The 16804-nt window shown below is 35.3% G+C and overlaps 1 long non-coding RNA gene across 1 annotated transcript; it reads right to left on the reverse strand.

The window, feature by feature from the left end:
* Positions 1–1409: 1409 nt before the first annotated feature.
* On the reverse strand, positions 1410–14669 carry LOC128852527 (uncharacterized). The gene is made up of 3 exons (XR_008450411.1): positions 14611–14669; positions 13038–13176; positions 1410–3395 (listed from the first exon to the last, which is right to left on the reverse strand). It is a non-coding gene; the product is annotated as an uncharacterized LOC128852527 (long non-coding RNA).
* Positions 14670–16804: the final 2135 nt, after the last annotated feature.

The following is a 16804-nucleotide window of genomic DNA, read 5'->3' on the forward strand; positions in this document are numbered from 1 at the left end:
TAAGCAGCTTCAGGAGGAAAGGCAAGAAAGGTGGTAGGATGATTATTCCACTGTAGTCACAGTACTAAAGGCATGTAGAGAGCCTGCCTCGCATAAAGTATTTCATTGAAAACATCAGCCACAAGAGAGGGCACAAGATGGAAACTAAGAAATATAATTCATGCATGTGTACATGTGTTTGACATGGTACTAATAATCAGTTAATATAAGAAATAACTCCAAACTAGTTGTCTACATGACTGTCTCTAAAAGCAATCATGATAAAATAAGATAATCTTAACTATTCTTGGGTTGCCAGAGAGCTCTTTAATTGCTCTATTTAAATGGTTCACTTTCAATTAAATTGAGAAAAAAGCTAGAATTAAGTGCTTCAACATTCACAGTACTTGAGTGAATACAATTTACGTAATCTGTGCAGGATCCCCATTAGCAGGGTTCATGGTAAGAAACCATTGTGATTAAATCATTAAATCATATCCAGGAATAGTGAACTTTCTAATTGATATAGGAAGCTTTGAAGAGATTTTAAACAATTAGAACCATCAAGTGCTTTTATGCATAGCGAGGATTCTGAAGGAAGAAAAGGTCTCAAAAACAGGTTTGTTTTTTTTTAAAAAAGACAAACATACACTATTTTTACTCTAATATGTTCCATTTTCTCTTTAGTTCATTAACACAGATACAATTTGTTTCCACTTTCAGTCATTAAATCTCAGTTCAGCATTTCAGTGTTTTAACCTCTGGTCATTAATTTGAATTCATGCAATGTATATTCTCTGCCCTTCCCTATCCTTTCCTCAAAGTGAGAAATCTTTTCAATAAATAGGTCCCAAACTACTGTTTGTATAGCAGCTTATAATTTCCATGCTTAGATTTCCCAAAAAGCTGATGGTGATATGAAAAACATCTTGGAAATTCAGTATAGCATAGCCAGTTCTTGGCTTTCACTTTGGTAGGGTTTCGGTTGGGTTTTTTAATGTTTTGTTTTATTTTTTTTTTAATAGTTTGGTAGATCAAACTTAAGGTTAGAAAATGCATCCATCAAAATGTGGATTTCACCCAATTGATCTTGAAGATATTGCCTTATTAATTTATTTCAAAAGTTTTGGAACTATTAGAATATGTAGAAAAGTGAAAGTTTATCAATAAAACAAATTGTCCAATGCCCTGCCAATACAAAGGTATCAATGCGCGATGAGGTTTTGGTGCCATGCCATACACAAGAACGGCCTCAACTACTAGATTAGCCATGGTCGTCTCACAGACACGAGTTTATAAAGCAGAGTCATTACTTTTACAGGATGTATTTTACTTCCTATATTTACATGTATTTATGTATTTTACTCAAACACATTGGCATAATTGAGAGGTATTATACATTTTATTCAGATATTACACTAAAACTTTTATTCAACTCAAAATCAGAGGAGCACAGTTGTTCAATCTAAAGATAAAAGTATATAATAATTTTGTGCAGAGATTTGGTCTCACATGTTAGCATCCTGATTTTCTTTACAATGTTAGATTGATTCTGAAAAATTCTCTCTAATTTAACTTTGAACATCATTTTTTATTTGAAGCTGGGAAGCTGAAGCTGTTGGCCAGAGTAGAAAATGGGATATTGCTTAAGTTACCCTTGTAAAAGACCAGACTAACTCCAGGTTTGCCACAAAAATCATGCAGCCCAATATAATGTGTCACATTAAACACTGCGACGTTATTTCAGATGTGCTGGTTGACACAACAGACAAAAAGCTCCTTTTAAGCTCTCGGTGGCTTATTTGAAAATTCTTCCAAGTTCATGGATCACTGACCTGAAAGATAGGTGTATTAGAAAAATACTGAGGCAATCTTTCCCCAGAGCATAAAAACACTGCTATAGTTTTAGAGATACTCTTTAGTTTTCTTGACAAATTCATTACATTTGAAGTTCTAGCTATTAATAAATAAAAATCTAAGAACAGTGGCACTCATGATTTCTTTTGCCTTAGGGAAGAAGAATGTTAGTTTGTTTACGTAATGTAAACCTGCTTTGAACATAATGCTTCAAATATTTTATAGCGAAGATGCCTATAAGAAAATATTTTAGTGATGATTTAATTTTCTTTCCAGCATGGCTGAAGAAGATTCACATGTCCATCTTCATTAGGAATGGTTCTCCCATTAGCATGAATTAAATCCAAGTTACCATTTCCTTTTGCTCAGCAGATGGCTAAGGAAGACAGGAAAACTTTTAAAATGTTTTCTTGTTTTCTATGGCACTATCTTTTAAAAAATGGACAGAGAATTAGGTGGTGATATTTCCTGTCTAAAATATCAAATGTCTGGCTATGGACTGTCTTTCTCCAGGTCCTCTCTCCACTGTTCATGCTCTCCAATTAATCCTTTTCCAAATATTTAAACGCTAAACTCTGAAGCTTACTCATCTTCTGTGGTTTCAGTCTTGTAAAAGATTTTGTTGTATACAAGATGATGCATCGGAAGCTTCATTTCTCACCATTTTTCTGAAGACTCTGAAAACTGATTCTCAGTCACTCCACCAGCTGACTTTGCCTGAACAACATGCTTGGATATCCATGCGATTTCAGTTGATGTTCATCTGTTATTTTTCCAGAGTTTTTTAGTTTGTCTGTTAAGGAATCTTAAGTAGTAAATTTGCCACTCGCTGTGTTTTGAGACCTCAGGGTTTGTACATAACTGAAAGCTCAGCAGGAAATAATCTTTCCAAAGCTTTTGGAGTGAATAGGATCCCTTGCCATTTTATTCTCAAGGTAGACTTGTAGAACAGCTTGTTTAGGTTGGATACTAGAAAAAAAAATCTTTATCAAAAGAGTGGTCAAAGCAGTGGAGTATGTTTCCCTGGAGGTGTTCAAAAAACATGTAAATGTGGAATTCCATGACATGATTTAGCAGGCATGGCAGTATTAGGCTGACATTTGAGTTGGATGATTACTTAGAGGTCTTTCCCAACCTTAATGATTCTATGATTCTAGCTTCTCCAAGCTACTTTGATAAGTCAGTTAACATTTTGAAGGACTGGAACTGTCTAACTGCCTCTGGTGTAGGAACATAAATAGAACAAGTAATTGTAGACTCTGCCATCAGTCTTCCTGAATGGCCTCAACATAACTGATATGCTGACATTGTACTAACCAGGTGTCCCCACGACTATCCACACCATGAGACTATGAATGTTGGAAAAGGTAGATCAAAAAGTAACCACATCTCTCTTTGGCCATGCTTCTACTTCGTGTGCCATGAGTAGATTTTTAAGTCACTTTTATGTTTTGTGATGAAGTCCCCATGCTTCAATTCTTCATTCTGAACGGCATCTTGACCAGCTGCAGAATTTGGATGTTCTGAAGTCCAAGTGTTGTGACGTCAGCATCTATTTGCTTTTCAAACAAGCCAAGTGAGTTCATTAAGACTTCAAAAAAAAACCCAAAAACAAAACAAAAATACACCCCCCCCCTCCAAATTGTCTCATAACATTTGCAAGTGTCGGAGCATTGGTAAGTGTCAGCCAGCTTAAGAACTGGAAAAATCTTGTCCCTTTGATCAGCTCCAACAATAAACTTTCCTCATAATAGTGTAGTTCTTTTGAAAGAAAAAAAAGAGGTGAGGCAAGGCAAGGTTTTCACACCATCAGAAATATTTTCTTTAGAGCATTGAACTACCTAGAATGTTCAAAGTGTTTGTCTTTCAAGAGGAGTTTCACAGAGACAGATCTAGTCAGAAAAATACATAACTGGCAACAGAGTAACTGCAAAAACTGGGAAAAGGGGAAGTATTTTTTCTGCAGAGGTGGGAAATTGTTCTTAGTTTTCTTTCCTTAGGAGAAATTAGCTATACTAATGAGGACTGGTACAAGGTTTCGGTGCTAGCTGATTGAAGCCTGAGTAGGTTCCATGCATTAGGTAAATAAATGAGACCTCTGAGCATTTGCGTAGCTTCTTAAATTAAACCAATGCCTGTGAAAATGTTCCTGGTGACTTTTTGTAACAGCTTTGTATAGGTTATACCACTGCACTAAACAGTGCAGGGTTGGGCACTGGAACGTCCCTGCTGTAAACTTAAGAGACCTCTGTGAATTTAGCCGGAGCAGATTGCAATATTTTTTTAACAAAGAAATGAAACAATGGGATTCTAGATAAACTGTCATACAAAAGCATGCTTAAAAATGCTCCAAATATTTAAAAGGTACTCTAAAATCTCTACAGTAGCGTAGGTATTACATAGGGTTTGCAGCACTCATTTTCAAATGTATTCACTATTTTTTTCTGTCAGCTATCTAGACACATGAAAGTAGAAAAAATATAGTTTCTGCCTATTACCATCAGCTACTGTAGTTTCAAAATTTTTTTCTTTTATAAACAATTTCATGTAGAAAGTTTGGAATAGAAAAGTGAAATTGACTTAAGCATTTAATTATTTTGCTATAATCTCTTTTTCCCACAAATTTATGATTTTGTAAATACAGCTATTACTAACCTAATAAAAAAGGCTGTACCAAGTGGAAAATAAAGCCTGTATAAAAATGTAGGTGGGTGCTTAGGAGAGGTAATGGTCATTGATCTCCCAAAAATATGCTTGTCCGTATAACACACAGCAGTTAGCGCTGCTTTATAAGATTCATATGAAACTATGTGGCCATGAAAATAATGCTTGCAAATGATGCTCTTAGGGAACAGTAAGTTGAAGGTGTAATGGTTCTTGCTAGTTTAGAGGACAGTGAAAGAAATATCTTGTTCTCTACATTTGTCATAGGAACACCTTGAAAGTAAATCCAAATTAACAAGAAGTATAAATTTAAATTGCATTAATTAAACAATATTAAATCTTGATATTGACACTCTTAAGGATTAGAAATATGTTCATGTTACTGGAATTTAACAAGCTAAACCACAGTAACAAGCTTTGTATATTCTCATGCATTATAAAATGTGAGGAAAGATTAATTACTTTAAACCTCTTAGGTGAATATATCTCATGTCATGTGCGATGTATACTATGAATGTATGCACAAATATGTGCTGCTAAGCTCATGCCTAGGAACTAATTAGTAAATGCCTATGTACAAATATTTAGACTCACTCTGGCCATTGCAATTAGCTTTTCTTATACCTAGCCTCCAAAACATATTTCAGGTATGAGGATTCAAGTCATGGAATTTCAGAATGGTTTGAGTCAGAAGGGACCTTAAAGATCATCTAGATCCAAACCCCCTGCCATGGGCAGGTACACCTTCTGTTAGGTCAATTTGCTCAAAGTCTCATCTAATCTGGTCTTGAACACCTCCAGGATGGGATATCCATGACTTCTCTGGGCAAAGAAGATAGTAATATATGTGTAGCGTTACCCAATTCCTAATTCAGTTGATTCTTGGAATAGTTCATCATTACCTTGCTCCTTGTAATATAAGCTGCCTTATAATGTAATACATAAACTTTAAAAAGAACAAAAAATAAAGAATACATAATGAATAACGGTAGAACCCGCAATCAGTTCTAACCAAACTCATTTTTTAAAATGATTGCACGTACAGTATCTCTCAAAAGCAATGAAAAGTGAACAAACTGGCACTGTGAACAAAGAACTATGCTTCACTTACTGCAAATCTGTCTTTAGTGGGAAAAAGATAATATATTATGGATGAACACCTAGATAAAATAAATCTAAGAAGGTATATAAGTTCGTGACTCCTTTCTTTAAAAGTAACATGTTCTTTTCATTAAGACCTATATCTAGAGGCAAGGAAATGCCTTTTTAGAAGGTCTCAGATTTACTTCTATGCAGAAAAATTTTTGGACATCAAGTGACTGTTTTAGCTTGTATTGTTTTGAGCTGATAGCTCTAAGCCTTCCAAAGCCTTTGTTTGGAAAAGGGAGTGAATTGGGCAGACCACAGAACTAGGCACTTTTCTGGAAAGAAATTGAGATGGGTAAGCCATGCAACACCTGTGTAGAAGCTCACCAACTTCACCTGGACCAAAGATCACCTAGATCAGAGCCTCAATAAGCAATGTTGTTAGGTTCCATGAAGCCTTAGAGCAGATCTAAATCTCGCAGAATGATGAGCATTCTCTTACATCAAGATTTTTAAGATTTTATTCTTTTGAGACTAGTGACACTGCTTAGATTTAAACATGTACTGTCTCCTTGTTGAGGATCAGGATGCTCAGAAACTTCTGAAATCAGACATCCACAGATAAAGTTCTACAGTAAGATTAATTTATTACTGCTCTTTAAATAATTACACACTGTTCATTGAAGAAACAGAAGACTCTTCTAAATTTAGTGTATCTTGGAGGATCTCACCTTCATAGACACACTAAAACCACATAAAATCAGTTAAAATATCATTATTTGGAAGGAACAACATGTAATGTTTGAATGTAAAATGTTTAATCAAGAGAAATAGGTTTCATTTCAAATGCTTTATTAGTCATGTTGTCACTCTAATGGTTATACTAAAACATATTCTATGTAGAATTCATATTATCTGTGTCCTATGATATTTTATCTGTTTTAATATAAACACACATCCTGGCTAAAGAGTTTGTGTATAACACACTAGATAGATTACATAACAATCTGTAGTAAATGCATCCAGGTCATACAGAAGATTACCTTAAGCTGTTATTTAGGGATCAGAAATGCTTAAAAATAAATAAATAAATCATCTGTAGCCTTCCCACCCCTATTTATTCTTTGAAATGAAAATAGAAATTAAGAATTCAGCAAGTGAAAGGCAAAAAGTATTACAAATTTAGTATATTTTACTTGTTGTGTATTTTCACTAGAAAAAAAATTGCCAGTACAGGGCCATTGGTACATTTCTTTCCTTTTTCTTTTTATTTAATGAATCATGATCTTCAAAAATGACTATGTGTAATAATTGTTATAGAATATTTCAGGATTTTTATTGTATGTCCATGATACAAGTTGTTTCATCCCAAAGTAATACATTTGGGTTTTGACTAGATGACTTGCCTATGTAGACAAAAGAACCTGAAAAGACCACTGATAATTTACGCACTCAAGTATAAAATTAGTCTAGCAGAAGAAGCTTAAGCAGGCGAGTAAACGTAAACAATTGAAGACAAATAAATGTTCATATCTTATCAGCCTAAGTTTTTACTCCTCATCTAAATCTGCTATTTCTTGCTCGAAAGTAAAGACTAATAGGATAGTATTTGTTGAGTTCCAAATCAGATTTTCCTTTCCAACTTCCATATAAAGTAACTCTGCATGTATACGTGTGCATGCACTAATTTACACACATATTCTTAAAGAGTTTCACTTGTAACTGCCTATTGCTTTCTAATTCCAGACTCCAGTGAACTATTTATTAAGCGTTTGACAGAATAACTGTTTTAGATATAATGACATATATTCTTTTGAACATATTCAGTGTGTTGAGAAAAGAACATCTATACTTGAGTACACATATACAGATGACCATTTCTCACTACTGAGTCTCTTCATGCACATTTAAAAAGCACATCCACCTTGGTGCCAGGTCCTCCATAGGTAGTTATATGCCGATAATGCCTAAGCTTTACTAGAGTTCTTAAAGTGTCACAATTTCTCTAAGAATTAAATTATTTCATAACTCTTACAGTGTAATTTTATTAACTATTAAGATTAGTCAGCTTCAGAAGAAAACCCTTTTGTGCAGGTTTTCTTAAGTTTGAATTACAATCAATAGACAAGAGTAACCGATTTGTACTTTTTTATATTAATGTACAAGATTATTTAAGTGAAAGAATCCTAAGGAAATCAATATTCTTTTCTTTCTTTCACACAAAAAGCATATCTGACCACTAAACTAATCTTCTGGGCACAGGAAAACAAAAAAAAAAAACCCAAAAACCCAATAAACCCCTGAAAACAAACATCTTGAGAAGAAACGGGAAGCACTAGCAGAATCACTGTTAAAGAAACTACAGAACCACTTTCAAAGTGGTTTGATTTTCTGAACAGTCAGTAATTTTCCTCCATGCATAAACAAAGATGGTTTGTGTATAGTTTGGAAATTCCACACATAAGGGAATCTTCTTTTGTAACTCAATATTGTCATATAAAGAGATTCAGTTACAATAAATTCAAATGAAGCCTGAAAATGCTTAGCAATTTTCTTGCCTGAACATTGAGATCATTTTGTCAAAAGGATAAAAATTAAAACTGTGGGAAGTCAGAGCAAAAAGTAAATCTCAAGATACAGTACCTTAGCAGCAAATACTAAGAATAATGAAATGTATAACTTGAATAGAGCTTGGCCTCCAGATAAGAAACCTGAATTCCGCTGGAAATAGGCAGTGGACTAGATATGGACTAAGAAGAAACTAACGTGAAATATCGCCAAAGAGAAAGGAAAAGAGCCCACAAGGACAGACACAATATTACTCTGAAGAGAGGTAACACCATAATATAAAGGAAGAAATGAAAGAACAAGTGTTAAAACAGCATGGCCAGCAAAACACACGCTGTTCATTTGTATAAAGCAGAATGCTGGACAGTAGTGTTATTTTGTGAAATTTCAGTGGTAACAGGTGTATCTATGGAAGAAAAGTAATAAAGAAGGCAAATGATTTCACCTGGAAGCCTTAACCATGGAGCTCTAAGTTGTGAGGTCATTGCATAGCATGGCAACATTCAACACAGAAAAGGATTTCTTTATTCACTTGAGGTTGCTAATCTTTACAAGTTTAGATGCCACTCTGGTTTAAAGTTACCAGCAAAAGGTCAAAACTCCATCAATAAGAACTAACAGCTGCTCTGGAACAAGACGTAAGGAAAATCAGGCTCATGTTTACTGACCCCTGCTCTCAAAGTGACCAAACCAAATCCAGCATTTTGTAGCTCCTTTCCATTGCCACCAGTCCTTGCATGCACAACAAATTATTGATCCTGAACCTGACAGTGTCCATCACCTCTCGATAAACTGGACCAATATTGAAACAATTACAGATCTAAATCAGGTATACCTAGACAAACTGTAAGCCTGTAAAAATAGCAGTCTCCCTGTAGTCACAAAGCAGCCTCACTGTGAATAATGCCCCAAATATGCATGTTTACATATTAAGAATTAATAACCAGTATAATAAATATTTTCAAATTATTCAGAAAAAAGTACCTTGTCATTCCACCAAACAAATGGATTTCCTATAGCAAATATAACCAAACAGATCTTCACAGCTGGCATAAATCATTACATTTCCATTAACTTCAATGGAGAAACTTCAACTCCATTACTGGGATCAAATATAGTTAATATACTTGTCATGCATGGTAGGTCTCCTATATACCTTTCAAGTATAAATAGTCCAGAATTCATATAAAAACATGAGAATATGCAGTCTGCAATTATAAAATCATAAAGTAACACTGTAAAAAAAAAAAAACAGAAGAAAATATCAATAGCTTTAAAAACAGAAAAACTCTTATAATATGATGTGTAATTAATAGATGTCACATTTATGAATATAACAAGCAGCAAAAGAGGAGAAAACACATGACAATCTATTCTTTGATAGATGAGAACAAAGAAGAGTTAAGTCTGAGCCTTTTTTTCCTCTGCTCTCATCTTCTCACATCCTAAGTAAAACTTGACTTGCTTGTCTTTAATTACCATGATGCCAGATGAAAACAATCCTCAAGACAAAAACAGAGCAAAAGCCAAATGCAGCAAAACTGTCAAAATGGTGTAGAGCCCCCAGAAAAGAGAAAAAGTCCCTAGAAAAGGATGAAGAATCTGTTACTCGCCTTGTGGGAGAGATCAGCCTCCGCCTTGGAGTGCTGGGGTTGAGAACGTAACACTATGTGATCACTGAGGAGCAAACAAACAAAAAAGAGTAAGGACATGTTATATTAAACTTTATTCTTCTTATGTTAAAACAAATGGGTACTGTAAATGGCTTTGCTATTACTGATCAGAGCGATGTAAAACCTTGTGCACACAAAGCTGAGAAAACAACCTCTTTTTGTTTCTCAGCAACTTTGCAGCAGTTTTTGGTTTAGTTTTTAAAAGACCTGAAGATCGTATTTTAAGAAGAAGAAGAAATAGGAAGATGGAGCAGCAAGCAGACTCCTGTCAGGGCTTCTTGTGGGCTGAGTGAGACGGGTGGGCAGGGCTGATCCTGCAGGATCTGCCAGAGGGAGCATGGTCCTTGGAGGAGAACGGCAGCCGAGGGTGGCCCACAGGAACCTCTCTGTTGGGAAGGGCTGAGGCTCTGCTGGGCTGTCCCCTCACAGCTGGAGTCAGGATCAGCTCCCGTGTGGGGATGGGGTGGGTTGTTTGGGTCAGAGAGGCTGGAGATCAGCATGGCTGAGGCAGGGACAGAGAGCCCTGTGCCATGGTTGGACTCGATGACCCAGTGGGTCTGTTCCTACCTAGTGATTCCATGATTCTATGATTCTATGGGCAGGTGCTCAGGGACAGCCAGGCTTGGTACTGCCCTGATGTCCCTACAACGTGACGGGAAGGCAAGGCTGGAGGTAGGGCTGTGGCAAACCCAGAGTGGAACCCTTAGTCTGGGGGCTGTTTTAAAAGCATGCCATACAGCAGCACCCATTCCCGTGGAAAATAAGAGACTATCCACGTAAGGGAAGCCAGAATCACATGTGCTGCTAAAGAAACTCAGAAGAGTCATAGCCAGGCCAACCCTGGCCGTGCCCACCCTTGCCTGGGGGGCTCCCAGGCTCCCCACGGCCCAGGGTACCTGCGGCAAAGTTCCATCAGAGAGATCTCTCAGCTAAACCCCACGGAGCATACGGACAGTGCCAATAAAAAAAAGTAGTTTCTGAAAACTTTTTCAGAAAATGCTTATTTGTAAAACTGTAAGCATATCAAAAGAACAGAAGAGAAAAAAAACCACAATTTGTTAGAAGCTGACTTCCATTTTGTAAAAGGAACAGATGTTTTATTGTAATTAAAACTCATCTTTTTCGTACAAGGTGACTCTTGGAGCACGCATATACTCCAAGAAAACAATATACTCCAAGTAAACAAGTATTGCTTTCACACGAATGTTGATGATCCACGGTTTTCTTGTAAATCTAGCTTACACTCGAAGAATTACTTTAAGAAAATAAATCTCTATTTCAGCTCAGATGGCTTTTCATTCTATTGCTTACTCTCCCAGCTAAGCCCTAAATAATTACTTTTACTTACTATGTCTTGAATATTTATGGAAACTTCCTTTCTGTAATATAAAAATGAAGCATAGACATCTGAGATTAGTAACCAAATGAACCCAATGTTGAGTTGATTAAAACCTGCTTAGCAGCAGTGTACTGCTTTGTCACACTCTTATAAGCAATTTTACATAGTTAGAACTATCCAATTACTTTTTCAAATATATTAGTGAAGTGCTGTAAACAGTGCAATGTGCTCGTTTAAACAACACACAGTAAAATACGTATACAGTTAAGTAAATCATTGTCAGGCTCTGGCTTTCTTCTAGCAATTATCCTGTCAAAGTCAGCTTAAGGTCAAGTTCAAGTGGGGACTGTGGGATGTTTGCAGTCCGATGGGTCATGTTTGTGAACACAGAAACCTTGGGGAGATACAGTTCAAGAAAGAAACAGTGAATGTTACCTTGTAGGACAACTCTTCTGTCCCACTAGAGCATTTACCAAGTAAAACAAGGTGCAAATTTCTGATGCTTATTTATCTCAGGATTATTTCCTCAGGGTTTCAAGTTTTCTATTATCTTTATTAAAATAATATTCTTCTATGCAGACTTTAGATTAACATAACTCCACAGAAATTTCCATGCTAATAGAAAAAACAAAATTAATGTAACAGCACCCTTAATAGGGGTCATGTACTGGTGGCAAAGCAGCAAGACTTGTTAGGCACGTATAAAAAAACCTCATATCTGTAGACTAAATTCAATCATCTAACCAGTCACTGTAAAGTAACATAAAGATGTTACTGTGGATGACACTTGCATGAGAGCTAGTAGGAAAAAGAAGCTGACAGATTACTCATCACCAAAACTACTCACAGAATACTACAAACCTGCAAATTTCTGGAGCTGTGGCATGTGACATAACTTTCTCCAGCTTAGGACAGCCCTGATTATAGGCAATTTTCTGTAGACAATGTCAATCTGTTGTTTAAAACCTACATGTCAGAGAAAGAACAAACTTGACCATGAACGTGTGAATGATTCATTATTCAGATGAAAGGAGAGCAGTGCTTGAATGAGTACATACATCATCCATTTGTTCTCTTCCAGGTTATGACTATCTGCCACTTTATTTTAGCAAGGAACAGCATAACAAAAAGGAATGGCTTTCTTTTTCTTTTCTTTTCTTTTCTTTTCTTTTCTTTTCTTTTCTTTTCTTTTCTTTTCTTTTCTTTTCTTTTCTTTTCTTTTCTTTTCTTTTCTTTTCTTTTCTTTTCTTTTCTTTTCTTTTCTCTTTTCTTTTCTCTTTCCCTTTCTTTTCTTTTCTCTTTCCCTTTCCTTTTCTCTTTCCCTTTCCTTTTCTCTTTCCCTTCCCTTCCCTTCCCTTCCCTTCCCTTCCCTTCCCTTCCCTTCCCTTCCCTTCCCTTCCCTTCCCTTCCCTTCCCTTCCCTTCCCTTCCCTTCCCTTCCCTTCCCTTCCCTTCCCTTCCCTTCCCTTCCCTTCCCTTCCCTTCCTTTCCCTCTTCCTCACTCTCTTCCTCTCATTCTCTCTCTCTCTTTCTTTCTCTCTCCCCTTACATTTTCAGCCGGGAGATGCTGTATTGGCTGACAGTTTTCAAATGAAGCATTTGTCATGTTCAAGTCAGAGTAACAAAATCAGAACCCAACTTGCTTTTGTGATAACAGGAAAATCTCCACTGAGTTTTTACTGTTAGAAAAAGAATGCTACTCATCTTATTTGATGGTTTATCTGGAAGAAATAATGCAACAGACCATTATTCTCCTGAAGTCTGTATCTTGGAACCTTCCTACTGTTTCTGTATTAGTTGTCAGTCTGAATTTTATACATCTGAAATTACATAAATGCTGAAAGACAAGAAATGTATTAAAATCACAAATACCTAAGTTGATCCTCTTTTGTGTGCTTCAGCCTCCTTTTACATCATGGACATTGTCTTGATGTAGCAGACTTCAAGACATCAATGATTTTTTCTTTCACTTCAGTGAATGTGAAGAATGCTCAGACTAATGCTTCTGCAACTGAAATGATTTCAAGTGGTTTTACTAATGAATTCTTAATCTAGATCGATAGAAATGTGCATTAAAAATAATATTCAGTTCAGAGATTAGCATTTCAGAAAGAAACAAATGAAATGTTTGAGTTCAGAGCAGAGTAACAAAGGTGACTAACATTTTTACTTATAATGAAATTTTAAAAGAAATAGTAAACATAGAGCTCTTCTGAACAATAATTTAGGGATTATAATGGTAGTATAACTTTTCAATAACAGTCCTTGGAGAGTGTAAGACAACAAGGAGGTCAATGAAGTATTTAAAGCTGCTGAATCTAATAGCAATGAGAAAAATCCAACAAAAAGTAAATTCAGAGAGAGTGCTGTGAGAAGAAATACCAGTGTAATCTTATTCAGGCAATAATGTTCTAGGAGAAGGAAGGGTAGAATGATGAAAACCCCACAGCAATGGAGCTTTTAAAAATAGTTCTGAAAATAAAGAATAATGAAAAATTCCCTCTAAGTGACGTTATCTATTAAGTCACACATGTATCTAAGTTCCATTGCTGAATACTTAGCTCTATCATTATTTTAATATTATTTATTTGTCAATAGCATATCATAATGAGATATGTTGTGATGTCATTTTTCTAAACATACCTTTTACAACTATCTTTAGGAACAATAACCACCAAAATGTTTTCAATTTGCAATTTAATGTAAATAGACACAAATGGAAAGAAGTCCTTTGTTTAAAAATACGATATATATTTTTAAAATGTTTTCTTCCAGTTTAAACTCCATACTGGTTTTCTTACCTTTTCTATCTAATTCTTCAACTACAAAGGAAGGTGTGGAAAGTTTGGGTAAAAAGGACAGTAATTTGCTGTACCTTTTAGTGAAACAGAAATTTTAACTGCATTTGTGTTGGCCATTTTGTTATCAGCAATTGTGAAAGCACATCTTATTTATAGTTATTCTGATCAACATCATCTAGATAATGGCTTCTACCTTCCAGAACAGCTCTCAGAACTACAGAATAATCTCTTAAAATCTCACGTATTCAGATTCCATGTTTGCAGGAACAGTTTAATACACCCTGTAGACTGGCGTATGATAGCTACTGTAGGCAAAAATTTTACAATCAAGACACACTACACAGAAGTAGGCATCAGATGAAAGTGTTTTACAGGTAACTGCTTATTATGAATCCTCATTAATGCTAAATAGTAATGGAATCCTTGTAAAAACAATTTTAAAGTAATTGAATTCAAAGTTATGGGGCGCTTACAATGTTCTCTAGTAAACCAGTAAACAAGACTGCAAGGAAGGATAAAGATTAAACAAGCAGCTTTTTGCTGCCTTAAGAAGCTATCACCTCTTAACAGGCTAGATCCACTTAAGAATGCTTTCAGCTTGATAACTGTAAATTGCCAATAATTGCACTAATCCCACCACTTACCTTCAGGAATTCAGTTACAAATGGCTGAGGCAACACATAATACACTGCACCCTTCAAACTGTTCAGAATGAAGAAACGGGATACTACTTTTAATATTAAAAGTTAAATGTTAAATTTTAACAGCTATGGTAGATAAATGCTCTTTTGATTTTACTTTACAAACGGCATTATGTGGATTAATGAAATTAAAAGGATTTGAGCTATCAACTTGGAACTTAACTCAAAAATGAACTTTTCCCTAATTCTGAGAATCTTTCCTTAATTACAGATAAAATATAGATTATCTGTTAATAACTCCTGGTTATAGTGTTAGGTCTGAAACACAGGGGAGTAAAAATTCTAATAAAGTTCTCTTCAAGGTAAGAAGAATTGATAACATTTGGTGTCTGATGAAACCATTAAATTACAAAGATGCAAAAGCAGACTGCCTTACAGAAGCGAAAATGGTTTTAAGAACTAAAGTGCTGCTTCTTCTCACAAAGTCAGATCTGCCAATTTCTTTAGCATCTGTGTCTATAAATTTTCATTTTGGAAAACAGTATTAAATTATGACAAAATATGAAGTTTTTCTATGTGGTTGGACATACGATTGCATGATAAACAGAACATTCTGAAATAATAGCCCTGCCTGCTTTATGCGCGATGTGATTAGAAGGTCAAGTATCAAGGAGAATGCTCAAAAATAAGGAAGTTCATACTGACATGCATAATGAATACTAATCCTTTTTTTAATTGTTATTTTAGTACTTGGGTGAAGAGATCAGCATGAATTCTGCAGTTTAGTGTTTATCTGTAAAATAATGGCCTCTCTGGTCAGCAGCTTCACTGCTGAATCATAACAATGGATGATGTCTAATAAGCATCTCTTATCCACTACCCAAATGGCAATGACAGTCATTTCCTCACTGGAAACTGCAATGTCTTCTTTATTTGGCATTAAAATTATTAGCTCTTTTAAAGCATTGTATTAATCAATACAAAAGCTGTTTATATAGTCCTGATAATGATCCATTATCCCTTAATCTGATTCTTGATCTTGCTCAGGGCATGAAGGGTTTTTTTTTTCTTTTTAAATGAATATAATATCTTTAGTAATGGGCCCACGGAAAACCTAAGTAGGCTCTCTCCCCAGGCTATATTACCCAATTCATTTTGTCTTTCAAGACAAGATTCATTTATAGAAAATAATTATATTCAGGAAAGGGAAGTAATAACATAATAATTTATCTACCTAATACAAACAAGTTTAAAGTGAAGCCTGACCTAAGTATTTGCTGAAATGCTGGGATTAAGAAAAAAAAAATCTATTCAGGCATGATAAATCATACCATTTACTAACATGCTTCAAATAACCTGGGGAGTGTTAGAATCTATTCCTAGATATAACTGCGCAGCGTATGGATTGCAATCAGTGTTATATATGTACTTTGTAATAACTCGAAAATTATGAAAATCACTGCAGGTATTAAATTCAACACCTGACATAGCTTGGCTTTTGAGTTCAACTTGATGTTTGTTTCATCTTTGCAGTTCTGTGATTAATAATGTCACATGAAGTAATAAAACAAAAACAAACCAAAGAACCCCACCCAAAGGCTTAATGTTGATGAGATGTACATGTATCTCTAGCTAGTTAATTATCATTTCTTACAAGAGTAATCTGTTCATTGAAAAGTGGGTTTGAGATGACAATGAGTAGGTATCGGTAAGTCTCAGAAAAAGCTATTCAGTTCTTGCATTCAGAGTGATTAAGAGACAGATATAATAAGCCTTACTGGTGAGAGACACTTTTTGAACTACCAGTGGATTATTCAAACTTGTAACATTAAAAGTATTTTAATTAAACATTCACAAAATCATAGCAAGGTTGAGGGTAGAAGGGACCTCTGGAAGTCATCTTGTACAGTCCCTCTGCTATGGCAAGGCCATCTAAAGTTGGTTTCTCAGGACCATATCTAGGTGGCTTTTGAGTATCTCTAAGGATGAAGACACCACAACCTCTGTGAGCAACTTGTTTCAGGGCATAGTTAAAACTAGATGGTTTGGGTCTTTTTCTAATCTTTTCTCAGATTATCTACATAGCTTAATTAGAACAAGTATACTTTCAAAGGTAGAAAATAAGAACATGGTTACTAGGATTCCTATTATCTGTTGAGATGGAAAGTGGAGTTAAACTGTTGTAACATTATATATG

This window comes from Cuculus canorus, chromosome 6, assembly GCF_017976375.1.
Source record: "Cuculus canorus isolate bCucCan1 chromosome 6, bCucCan1.pri, whole genome shotgun sequence".
NCBI classification, from domain to species: domain Eukaryota; kingdom Metazoa; phylum Chordata; class Aves; order Cuculiformes; family Cuculidae; genus Cuculus; species Cuculus canorus.